At 39.9% G+C, this 12,156-nt stretch overlaps 1 protein-coding gene across 1 annotated transcript in view; it reads left to right on the top strand.

The window, feature by feature from the left end:
• The window catches only part of LOC311246817 (A-kinase anchor protein 13), a gene marked incomplete at its 3' end in the record, with an annotated part of 78,757 nt that overhangs the window by 27,612 nt on the left and 38,989 nt on the right, over nucleotides 1-12,156 (top strand). The window lies entirely within an intron of this gene.

Raw genomic sequence — 12,156 nt, 5'->3', positions numbered from 1 at the left:
TGACATGTATGTATGTATGTATGTATGTATGTATGTATGTATGTTGTATGTATGTATGTATGTATGTATGTATGTATGTATGTATGTATGTATGTATGTATGTATGTATGTATGTATGTATGTATGTATGTATGTATGTATGACATGTATGTATGTATGTATGTATGTATGTATGTATGTATGTATGTATGACATGTATGTATGTATGTATGTATGTATGTATGTATGTATGTATGTATGTATGTATGTATGTATGTATGTATGTATGTATGTATGTGTATGTATGTATGTATGTATGTATGTATGTATGTATGTATGTATGTATGTATGTATGTATGTGTGTGTATGTATGTATGTATGTATGTATGTATGTATGTATGTATGTATGTATGTATGTATGTATGACATGTATGTATGTATGTATGTATGTATGTATGTATGTATGTATGTATGACATGTATGTATGTATGTATGTATGTATGTATGACACAGGCATGTTTATTAGTTTAATTAATGGCTAATGTGAGGTTTGACCTAGAACAGTTGCAACACAGAGCTAATAAAGCAATATAACTTGACATAAGGCCTTATTGTAGCTACCTTTACCCCTTAGATACCCCTCAGTATCTCTGTTTAGCCTGTGTGTACCATGCATAATGCACTGTGTGTTATACAAATAATAAACCATGTAATGTTATGAAAGACCACATGAGCAGATTTCTAGAACTCCCTAGCAAGGCCGTACGGTCCAGGCCTGGAGGCAAACGAGATGCCTGCTGCAACCTCACGGCTAGGTGTAATAATCTGTGTCTTTGTGGAAAACTCTATCGCAGTCAAATTATTGAAGGTTGAGACTGCTAGAAAGTCTAAGTCCCCTATGAGGAAGTCCCGCAGGGAGTGGCTGAATGACTATATCCTGTTGATGCCACCCAGGCATCCTGAGTGACCCTCGGTTCAACCGCGGTTGTCTCGAGCAACATGACACTCCGCCTACTGTATGCACTGCATGTAGGAGACGTACTGTAGCAGGCCAGGCCTGGCCATAGCTCCCCAGAGGCCATCGTGTTTCATTAGTCCTAGTGAGAAGTATGATTGATGTTTTCCAGAGCAGGCTAAGCGTAGGTAACATGTACTTAATGTGCACTGAGCCAAGGGGGTGGTGGTATGGTGTTTTCCATCCTGTTTTACCTTGATTACCTTGAATGAATTATTTATTTCTGCTAACAAGCGGGATCCCAGCCAATTCATTCCACATCATCCTCAAAATGTTCTAATGTGTACTGTAAATAGTTAGCCAGTGCTTAGCAACCACAGACTGGAGTCTTTGTTTTCACATTTTATTTCCATAGTTTACTGCCACAGTCATATTGTGTAGCTTGCAGCTATCTTGCGTTCTCTTAGCTTACTGTAGCCTACTGCATAACTGCATGTTAGGGCTGAAGAATATATCGAATTGTATATGAAAGTACACATTCTACACAATATCCATATTGCAAAGACTGCAAATACGGGCATACATATATATATATATATATATATATATATATATATATATATATATATATATATATATATATATATATATATATATATATATATATATATATATATATATATATATATATATATATATATATATATATATATATATATATATATATTTATATGATTCACATAAAGGGAGATTTAGAGGAATTTTGAAGATGTGCTTCACTTAACAACCATATACTCACTTATAGGTTACTTATAGGGCACTTACTTATAGGTCCATATAAATAGCAGCAGTGGTCATCGCTGAGAGATTCAATAGGAGACGATGACATTCCAGAGTGTTGCAGCAGAAGCAGGCATTTCCATCATATATCCTACCACTGAAAAGCTTTTAGCTGCAATTAGGGGTGGGCAGTATTGAACCAGTATTGAACGGTTGAAGCGGTACACCGGTAGAAATCCGTGCCAAGGTAGAGATTTGACTCTACCGGATGTAGCCTACCGGTAGAAGGCCACTTTTAGGCTCTTTGAATGTAAAAATGGTAGGTACTTCGGCCATCATCAGGACATGGTCTGGGTTTAAAAAGTCAGACATTGAGCAGAAAACTATTATTTGCATGTGATGTGGAGCACGAGTTGTTGCCGGATGTGTGCAGACACAAGCAGTCCCTCCACAGGTGGTGCTAAACAAAAAAACACAACACAGACATCACTAGCCGACTCATTTTCCAGTGTCCGTATGTCGAATGTCAACTAAGTTGGTCCTGGAGCTGCTCATAGTGGAGCGAAGTTGGCAAAGTTAGGGGCGAATTCACAAAGAATGGATTGCGTGGCGCTAATAGCACCTTTATCTGCTCCGTCTTTGCAACCGATTCACTGAAGATATTGCGCGGATCATATAGCGCAAGCGCAAACACTAGTGCAATTTGCTCCTGATTTGCTCCAGCGCAGTTGGCTTGCGGAGCAGTTTGCACCTGGCAGCGCTGTTGGCAGATATCAGGAAGGGGGAAAAATATACCCAAAATGAGGCATAGACATAACAGTATTTTTCACCATTTGTATTTTGTTTATTTCATATTGTATTTAGTTTATTTCGTTGCTTAATTTGTATTTTCATGACACATTGCATCCTTTGTTTTTGTCACTATCATTCGTCATATCTTTTGTCACAATCATTTATTGTGATTATTACCTAACCCAGCACCCAAAGGAGTGATGTGCTTTGGGGGGAATATATAGCATTGCCCCACCGCTATGATCCAGGCATCTAAGCCGGCTTTTTAAGATGCCATAATGTGCGCTCAATCACACCGCGCGTTCGGATGTGAGCCTGATTGTACGCCGCCTCTCCAACATTGCCAGGATTACGCACAGGAGTCATCAGCCATGGCATGGAGTTGGTAGCCGCCGTCACCTACAAAAGCACATAATTTCCCCCCACACATTGGCAATGAATATTACAGCACAAACATTTGTGTCATCCATGTCTTGCATCATTCCGAATAGATTGCTGTTCCTAAAAATGTTGCTGTCTGAGTGCATCAATAATAATAAATAATAACAATAAACTTTATTTATATAGCACCATTCATATAAGGATTGCAGTTCAAAGTGCTTTACATAATGAAGACATAATAAAACAAGCAGCAAAAGCGATGCATAACACAAATAAAAATTGCAGCATGATGCAAAAATCTAAATCTCATTACAAAATCAATCAATCAATAGCGCCGACAACATTGGGGAAGCAGACAACGTTAAATAACAATATTTAAATAATAAATAAGATCGCATGGGATCTCTCGGTGGCTGGCTCAATATCATCCTTAATTTCATTGAGTAGATCAAGAATTGCTTGAGCTGGCAACCTGTGTCTCCGGATGATTTCGGTCTCGCCTAAATCAAAAAGTGATATTCTCATTAGACATATTCTTTCACGAGCACGCCTGGCATTATGCTGCCTTCGCCTGGCAACCATTACTGCTGCCATGATCACCTGAGACGCTGGCAATGACACCCCTTTATAAATGCGTTTAGTTAGCAAATCCCTGAAGACGTAAATAGCATCAACAAAGTTCACCTGTTTGTCTTTTCACAAAAAAATTTTTAATTTGAAAGCAACGCCATGTGTCTCTGTTGAGTCATTCATATTTGTTTGACATGTGGTTTTGAAAATCTTCTGTGATTTCTAGAGTGTGTGTAGGCAGGTGCATCCAGAGGCATTTATTAGCAGAGTTTGGCCAGGTAGGAGTCTGGACGGATGCCATGTTGTGGCCAGTGGCCCCCTTATCATAGTGAGCCATAAGCCACTGACACTCTAAACTTGTTTTGAAACCTCGCCGTCCAAACTCTAGTAATAAATGGCTCTGGGTGCAGCTAATCACTGTTAGTAACCATGGCAACCCAGGGCACAAGGAGGTCGCATGGATATAAAAAAAATGAAATAGGCCTATAAAAATAACAAGTACAAGGAAAATTGTGTTTTTTCTATCTTGTTGCAGTTGTTAACACATTGATTGCCAGTCAGCAGGGGGCACTGTGGGCCGTCAGTGCCAGCGTTCTATTCAATGGGGGGAATGCAGTGTTTGCAGTGCTAAAAACTATATTAAATATTATAGCTATGGATCTAATAACGTTTTCGATTGTCAGTGAGTTTCTTCCAGTCAACATGCAAAAAACTGATTTTTTCATCCGTACATTTCCGTTTTATACCATGGTGATTGTGAATATGAGTATAGTTTGAGTGATTCTGAGTAATCCCAGGAAAAGACGTGAAAACAGCGTTTTATTGGAATTCACTAAACACGTTGCCATTCCTCACTTGGATCAACAATCAATCTGAAATTAACGCTAGATTATCGGTATTATCTTTCATCATGCATGCATGAAAGGGGGCTTGGAGCGGGGCGCCCATCCGTGCCGTGATGTGACCAACGGGACACAACACACACACACACTACACAGACACAGAGCGATCGCGGGAAAAAAAATATCGGATCAATGCAAGATTGGTAATATAGAGTCCTTACCTGGTCTCTGATGTACTGCAAAAAGAATAATCCAATTATCTGATCGCCATTCCAGATATCCACAGCGATCCTGTCTCAGACGTTATCCGGCATTGCACATGAACGGGCCATCCCTACAAGCGCTGGTTTTGCTGGAGTGTTTAGAACCCGCCCCCACGCTGCAGCTCGGTAGAGAAAAGAAACCACATCGTTTCAAATGGAGTGCACAATAGCGGCCGCAAGGCGTTAGGCGGCGGTATTGACCGACTGCGATCTCAGACACATTCAGTACAGCATGCACAAGGTGCCTTGATGGATTATGAATGGCAATAGCGAATAAAAGAAATAACGAAACAGAAACGTAGATCTACGTTTCCGGCACTCAACGGTCGGGCCACAGAAACGTAGATCTACGTGAACGGCAAACAAAGTGTTAACAGAAAGCATGACAGATATGACTGAATTCCCTTGAGAAACTGTCTTCCTGGTTGTCATCATAATCAAACCATTTTAAACCATTTCTAATTCCTGCAAAGATTGCATTGTTTACTCTGTTACACTGATTTGCCGTCAGTTGGTTGTCAGTAGTTATAAGGCATATATCAGCTAGCTAGTCCACAAACAAGTAAGGAAACTAGTTTGCTACAACATACTTTGTTAATTAATTAATTAATTGTAGTGGTTCAAAAACATCTACAACCGTGACTGTCGTGACAATTTATTTATGACCTGCTTGCACAGGTTAGCCAATGTTAATCTCCCATAGCAACCGATCACACTGGACCCATGAATTTGTTTACATTTTAAAGCTTCATGTATTATGATGCTACTAACGTGACATCTCTTTTCAATGAACCCCCTCAGCATACTGAGAGTTGGCTGTGCTCAGAGTCTCAGAGAGGGTGCACTAAAACAGATGGGCTATAACAAATCAAATGACACATTTGAACTTGAAGCCGAAAAAACGGCCCTCCTGACATTGTACTGGTCCTTTAAAAGGACAAACACATATTCAATTACATTACACTTGGTTGATTTTACAAATGGTACAGATTCTACACACACACACACACACACACACACACACACACACACACACACACACACACACACACACACACACACCATTTAGCCACACCCCCTTTCATAACTCCTTAACTGCTTGTTCTAGAGACTTGTGGGAGCTGTCATTGGACTCAGCGGGGAGTTCTGTCATAGAGATGCTCTTACAATTCTACTAGCTCGATTTTAGAGCACATGGAGCACTTACCTTGCAGCTTATTAACACTTTTCTCTCTCTTTGATCTCTGCCACCACTTTAAGTCTATGGAGATGTTCACCTTCTTTGCAGGGCTATAACTTTTTAAATTGTATTGCTAAATTGACATTACTATGGCCCATTCAACATCGATTATCTATCGTTCAGGATGTAGGAACGTTTTACTTTTTCATTCACACATTCATACGAAAATACCGTCTAGAGTATAAATATGTTTTTATCGTTTTCTGCAGTATTTCCCAGAACAAATGCATATATTAGATCATCAAATGCAGTTTGTTGCCGATCCACGCTATATTAAAAATTTCAACTGTACATGGTCCTAAACGTTATGACTGATCATGCGCGGGTGAACGGAGGGGGGGGGGGGGGGGGGGGGGGTCGTTTATAATTCCGTGATAGTCGTTAAATGCTTCATGTAGTATGGGTGATATATAGATCAGAGCAGTTTGTATGGTTAATAATAAAGAAAAACGCTGAAACTCACAGCAGCTTCCTCGTAGCATTGGGCGATGAGAGTGGAGCAAACAGATCCCAGTTATGTGATGTGGATCGAGGCGATCCAGTTCCGGTTTGTATAATACTAATATACGCCCAAATCATGTGGATTATTGAGTTATGGCAACGATCCATATCCACGGTGTGTGTCTTGAGTCCCGCGACGATAAACGAGTGGCCGGACAGAATTAGGGGACGGACCGAGCAACAAAGGGGATATCCGGTTTGGCAACTCGCCGATCAGCCACCAGGTGGCAGTATTGAAGCGTTGCAGAGTTGTGCTGAGTCAAGTTCAAGTTCAAGTTCTTTAATAGTTGTCATACAGAAGTACAGAATACTTTCATACAAAATGCTTCTTACTGTTACGCTCCAGAGACTGTGCTAGACAAGATAGTATCAAATAACATAATAACATAATATAGCATGAATTTAGAAGAAGAAAATGAGGTCACAGTGTTCGGTATAGACATATGTACAATGTTCTGAGTTACCATATAATATACAATACACAATACTATGCAGTGTACTAATGTACAGTACTATCTAGTGCAAAGCAGAAATGGGATGAGTCCCGCAGCATCAGACAATCCTCCGTGAGTGAAATATGAATACCATGACGAAAATATGAAATATGATCAGAATAACGTTGTACGCCGTGATCTGGCAGAATTCGCATGAACTTGAAACCCGTCTTAAGCCGTTTCCGGCGGGGAATGTGTTAAGGATTACGTGCTTGTTAAACTTCACATCTCCTCTTGATTAGTCTATTGACCTATATCAGACCCTGCTCTCTTTTCTTGATCTTCCAATCACAAGTGTCGCTTCCCTAACAGCTGTGATTGGAGGATAAAGAAAAGAGGGTAGGGTTTCAGATAGGTCCGTTACTTCGTCAGTTTTGTCGTAGTCGACCAAGACTTAGTTGTTTAGTTGTGTATTGATATAGTTGTACATTTATATTTACATTTATATTCTACATTTACCGCATATATATATATATATATATATATATATATATATATATATATATATATATATATATATATATATATATATATATCCATTTGTTTGAATATGCATATATAGACTTACTTATACACCTGCAAATAACCCTTAGCTATGATAATATGTACAAATGCTATATACATATATATATATATATATATATATATATATATATATATATATATATATATATATATATATATATATATATATATATATATATATATATATATATATTTATTCTCACCACATATACCTATCCACACCTGTCTGTATTTACCTGCATATAGTACTATCTTTCCTATCTATATCTGTACATATCCTACTCTTACTAGTTACGCTGCTGGACAGTATGGTAGTAGTCATTCATTATGATGAGTCTTTATACCTGTATCACTGTACATATTATACTACTCTGTACTGCATCTAATTAGCACTACACTCAGTAGTACTAATTTGTATATTTGGTAGTGGTACCCAGTTTAATCACCTGTGTACATTGTATATTGCTGTAGCACTTTACTGCTACATTTGCACTCTGGTTGGATGCCAAACTTATTTTCGTTGTACTGTATAATGACAATACATTTGAATCTAATCTAATCTTCATGTTGGTTTCCCCCCCACGCTATTCCCTGTGAACCTTTTGCATGATTGCATGTGGGAAACACAATTTTACAGATTTGTCTATCTAAATCAACTATTCGAGTAGACGACAAAGTTCGGCAGTGGTAACGTATTCCGTCCGTATCCACGTCCTAGCGGATGTGGCTGAGTCGGGGAAAGTCTCTGCTGACAAGTCGTAGGACTGGGAGAAACCGTAGCCCGATTGATGACTTGTGAAGTCAATCCTAATCATCCCTTCATTCATGCCGCAGTCACATGGCTATTATCGGCTATTTTGATTGCCAGGGGACCTGTGAAGGCCTTCGCAGGTTCATTCAGATCCCCGACGTAGCTTATTACTGTGCCATTTTGGGCTTTTGTCTCTTGATTTATTGGTCCATTTGGGACGTTTGTGCACTTGAACGTGTCCGAAGCCCTCCCTTTTTATCCCCCGTTGGCGCTGTGGAGGAAAAGGCTGCTTAAAAGCAGTTCAAAGGCAATTTACTCCGTAATGGAGAGCTGAGGGAGCCCAAACGAAGGCTGGTCCCGGGACCCACTGTTGGAGACAGAGTTAATGGTTTGTGTTAATCTCTATAAACAGGTGTCAGGTGGGGGGTGGGATTGTTGTAGGAGGATGTGATTTCTCAAGGTTCCTCACTTGGTCACAGAGGAGAGATAAGGATGTGATGCTGCTGGTATAATTAGGTTTGGACTAAAGGGGGTTTCTACTTTCTAGGTTATATGGATGACTTGTTGGTTTTTATTTGACAGATTTATCTGAGGAAAAAGGGGCCTCAAGCTTATCAGTAATTAGTATTCATATCACAATAATCATCTGGAATTCTTTTTCATATCGATATATATCATGATATCTGCTCACGTATGAACAATCACAAGATAAATAATCAAATTTCTGTCCATTGCATTGAACTGCATGATATTGTAAAGTGTGATACCAAATCAAAACAATAATTTCATATAACATCCCCTCCAATGTTGTAGATCTAATTTTGAAATACATTTGAGTGAATATGCTGTTATCACAATATCAAAATGTCACCCTGATAAGATATGGTAAACATTAATATTGAATTATTGCCCAGCCCTATCAATAATATAGTATACGTTTGACGACACAACTCAGGTCACAAATCAGTTTTTTTTATTCTTTAACACTTTCAGTGCCACGAGGTGGCGCCAGAGTTAGCTCTTGAATGCCATCATCGGCACCAATGTTATGCTTAATATCGCCTAATCTATGTTTTAAATTATGGCTATGTGTCTAATCTGCCCGTCGCTTATCAAAGAATCCTTTTCCAGTCAGTGCTGTCAAGGCAGATTGGTTTTTTATCGCTTCATTTCCGTTTGAGAGCATTTTGAAAAGCACCCGTTTTGAGGTAAAAAACAGTCCATTCTGGACCATTCTATGATAATCGTCTTTTACTGGAATATTCCAGAACGTTGATATTTGTCGGCCTATTTATGAATAGTTTTCAAATAAACGCTAGATGATCAATATTATACGTGCACGCACGCACATTCGAGCTGCGCACGGATAATCGCCGTGTTCATTTCCTCTTGGATTTTTACAGTGAAACCGATAGAGCCCATTTCACAAAACAGCTTATATCTTCATCAAAATGAGTCTGATTATCCTAACACTGATAACATAGATTCCTTACCTGACATCAGATGGTATCCAACTGGTATATTCCAATTCCTGATCACCATTCGAAAAAACCGATAAGTGTATAGATCCACCGTGTGTACAGTGCAGTACATGATTCCGCGGGGCTCAGAGTCTCCAGAATGAACTCTGATAACCCCGGCTGCATCAGTGGACTGGAAAATGTGGAGTACAGGATTTTTTCCCCCATCCATTTTCATTGAGTCCATTCCAAAATCCCTTATGTCATCTGGGAGACGATAGGGGGCGCTTTTTTCCACATCTGATCGCCGGCGGCGCTCGGGTAGACTAGGGTAGGCTCGCGTGATGCAATATGATTTCAGATCGCTAAAAAAGAAAAGAAAAAATCAGAGAAATCTCGTGAGTGGCTTTCAACAAGATATTAATAATTCCGAGAAAACTCGTGAGTGGCATAGAAAGTGTTAATGACAATGAATAATAACAGTATAATAATAGTTTGGTAAATCTTTTTTCCTTACATTGTTATACATATAGCCTGGTATACCACACTATTACAAAACAAAATAGATTTGAAGCAAAGTGATATATTTTTTTATTAGGCTACGTACATAGTATAACAGACAAGGAAAGAGTTATAATTCCTTATCATTCAGCAGAAGCTATTGTGGAGTTTCATTTAGAGAAAATCTGTGTGTCAGGCTCATTGCAGACCTATTGTCCACAAGTCTCAGAGGAGTTGGGCCTACAACTTCCTTTACAGGTGGGAGGAAGTTTATATTTGTTGCTATTAGCTCACTAGCCGGACACATTTGTACCTACGTCACACCAACGAGGAAGTGCTGGACAGATGTTGTAATTTTAGAGGCAATTCTCTCAAACTAACTCAACCCAGGCATGGAGTAATATTTACATCCTGTGATCTCACAAAAAGATTGATCAATTTCCTCTGCATGTAGTATCCGCTGCTGGAGAGAAAAACAACATATTAGATGGAGTTGTGCATTCAGTATTGTATTGCTTAATGCACTCGTAACAAATGAACTGCTCTACATTTATTTATTTATTTTTCACCCAGGGACAGTGCACATTAATCAACATCTTCAGTTTCCACATCAATGTAAATGTGCCAGAGTTAGCTAATGAGCTAGTTTTCATCTGTAGTCCCTGCCTAACATGCATGTCTTTATGGTATACACATGCTGTGCTAATGGCTAATGACAGTTTAAATTAAACACACAGGTAGGGCTATAATGTGGTTATTGTGGAACAGTGGAGAGCAGCTGGAGCAAGTCAAATCCATACTGTATTTGCAAACCGTTGCTCAAAAACGTTGACTAGTCTTCTGGGATTTGGCCCATTTCACCCCTCTTGTAAGAGTGAACGCCAATCCGAGAGCAGATGCCCTGTGACGACCACGTGTACATCTGTGATTTATTTGTGTTGAGTTTGAGAGCCAACCCCCCACCCCTATATTGTGCAGAAAAATATGCAAAATGAGGAAACATCGAAGAATAATCTGTTGACAGTTTGTCCCTAGTGTAAATGAATGACCAATGGAGGTTGCAAACGTCATCTTGAACATCCATACGACTGGCACATGTTATACACTTGACTATACTACCGGTCTACAGGGACCATATACCATTTTACCATCATCAGCATATCCGTTGATATTGCGGCAAAACGAGACTCGGTTGGACATCCAGCCTGTGTGCTGCCAATCACTGCCCTGTGGCACAGGAAGCCGGGCTGCATCCCAGTGCACTTAATGCAAGAGGATTAGATTGTAGAGTATTATTAGCTCCAGCTGATTATCCTCTTACCTCATCCACCTAATGCCAAACGCTTGTCTATTTATTAGGCAGAAAGGCAGATCAATATTTGCGTTGGACGACAGGAAGTGAAGTGCCCTCGCTGCGCCTCGGCGGGCTGTTACCATTGACTTTGGTGGTGTTTTCTGCTCAACTCATTAGGTGCAGAGCTTTGTTTTCCCGTGCACTCCCTCTGCCCCCCCCCCCTCCGCGCTCTGGGGCTTGTGTGATTAGTGCACTGCTGTCCAGTGTCCATTCAGGCTGACCGAGAGGACTTGTCCTAGTGCCAGGGTACAACGGACAAAAGAAAATTGTCTTTTCCAAATGACTAAGGAGAATACGGCCCCCGGAACCAAATGGCCCCCTGACTCGGTGTTGAACATAAGTGTGGCAATATCTCCTGAAAGAGATTACAGAAAAAAGGTTTGCAACCCATTCTGTGAAAAGCCTGTAGCCATAATGCTTTACTTTGATTGTAATTACACACCCACTGCTTCTGACCTTGTGCCCAGAACATACTTTGTGTCCAGTTCCCCCGACTCAGAATGAGACGTGCTTCTCGTTTGAGACATGGCGGTAAATTCTACCAAATTATCAGGCTTAATTGTCCCGATCAGATCTTACCTGTGCTCCGAGCTCTTTGCTCTAAGCCCAAGAGCCACTGTAGGGGAATGTGGTGGTGAACTTGATGAATCACATGCATCATCAGATGATCAGAATGATGAGGTTAGGGCCCTAGAGCTCAGCTCACTAGCAGATGTTTATCATATTGAGTCATTTAAAGGCAGTTTCAATGACTTTTTCAGTCGCTTG

This window comes from Notolepis coatsorum (assembly GCF_963971535.1).
Source record: "Notolepis coatsorum genome assembly, chromosome: 20".
Taxonomy (NCBI): Eukaryota; Metazoa; Chordata; class Actinopteri; order Aulopiformes; family Paralepididae; genus Notolepis; species Notolepis coatsorum.
Note: the sequence above shows the minus strand (reverse complement) of the source record. Positions and strands in the feature narration are given on the sequence as shown.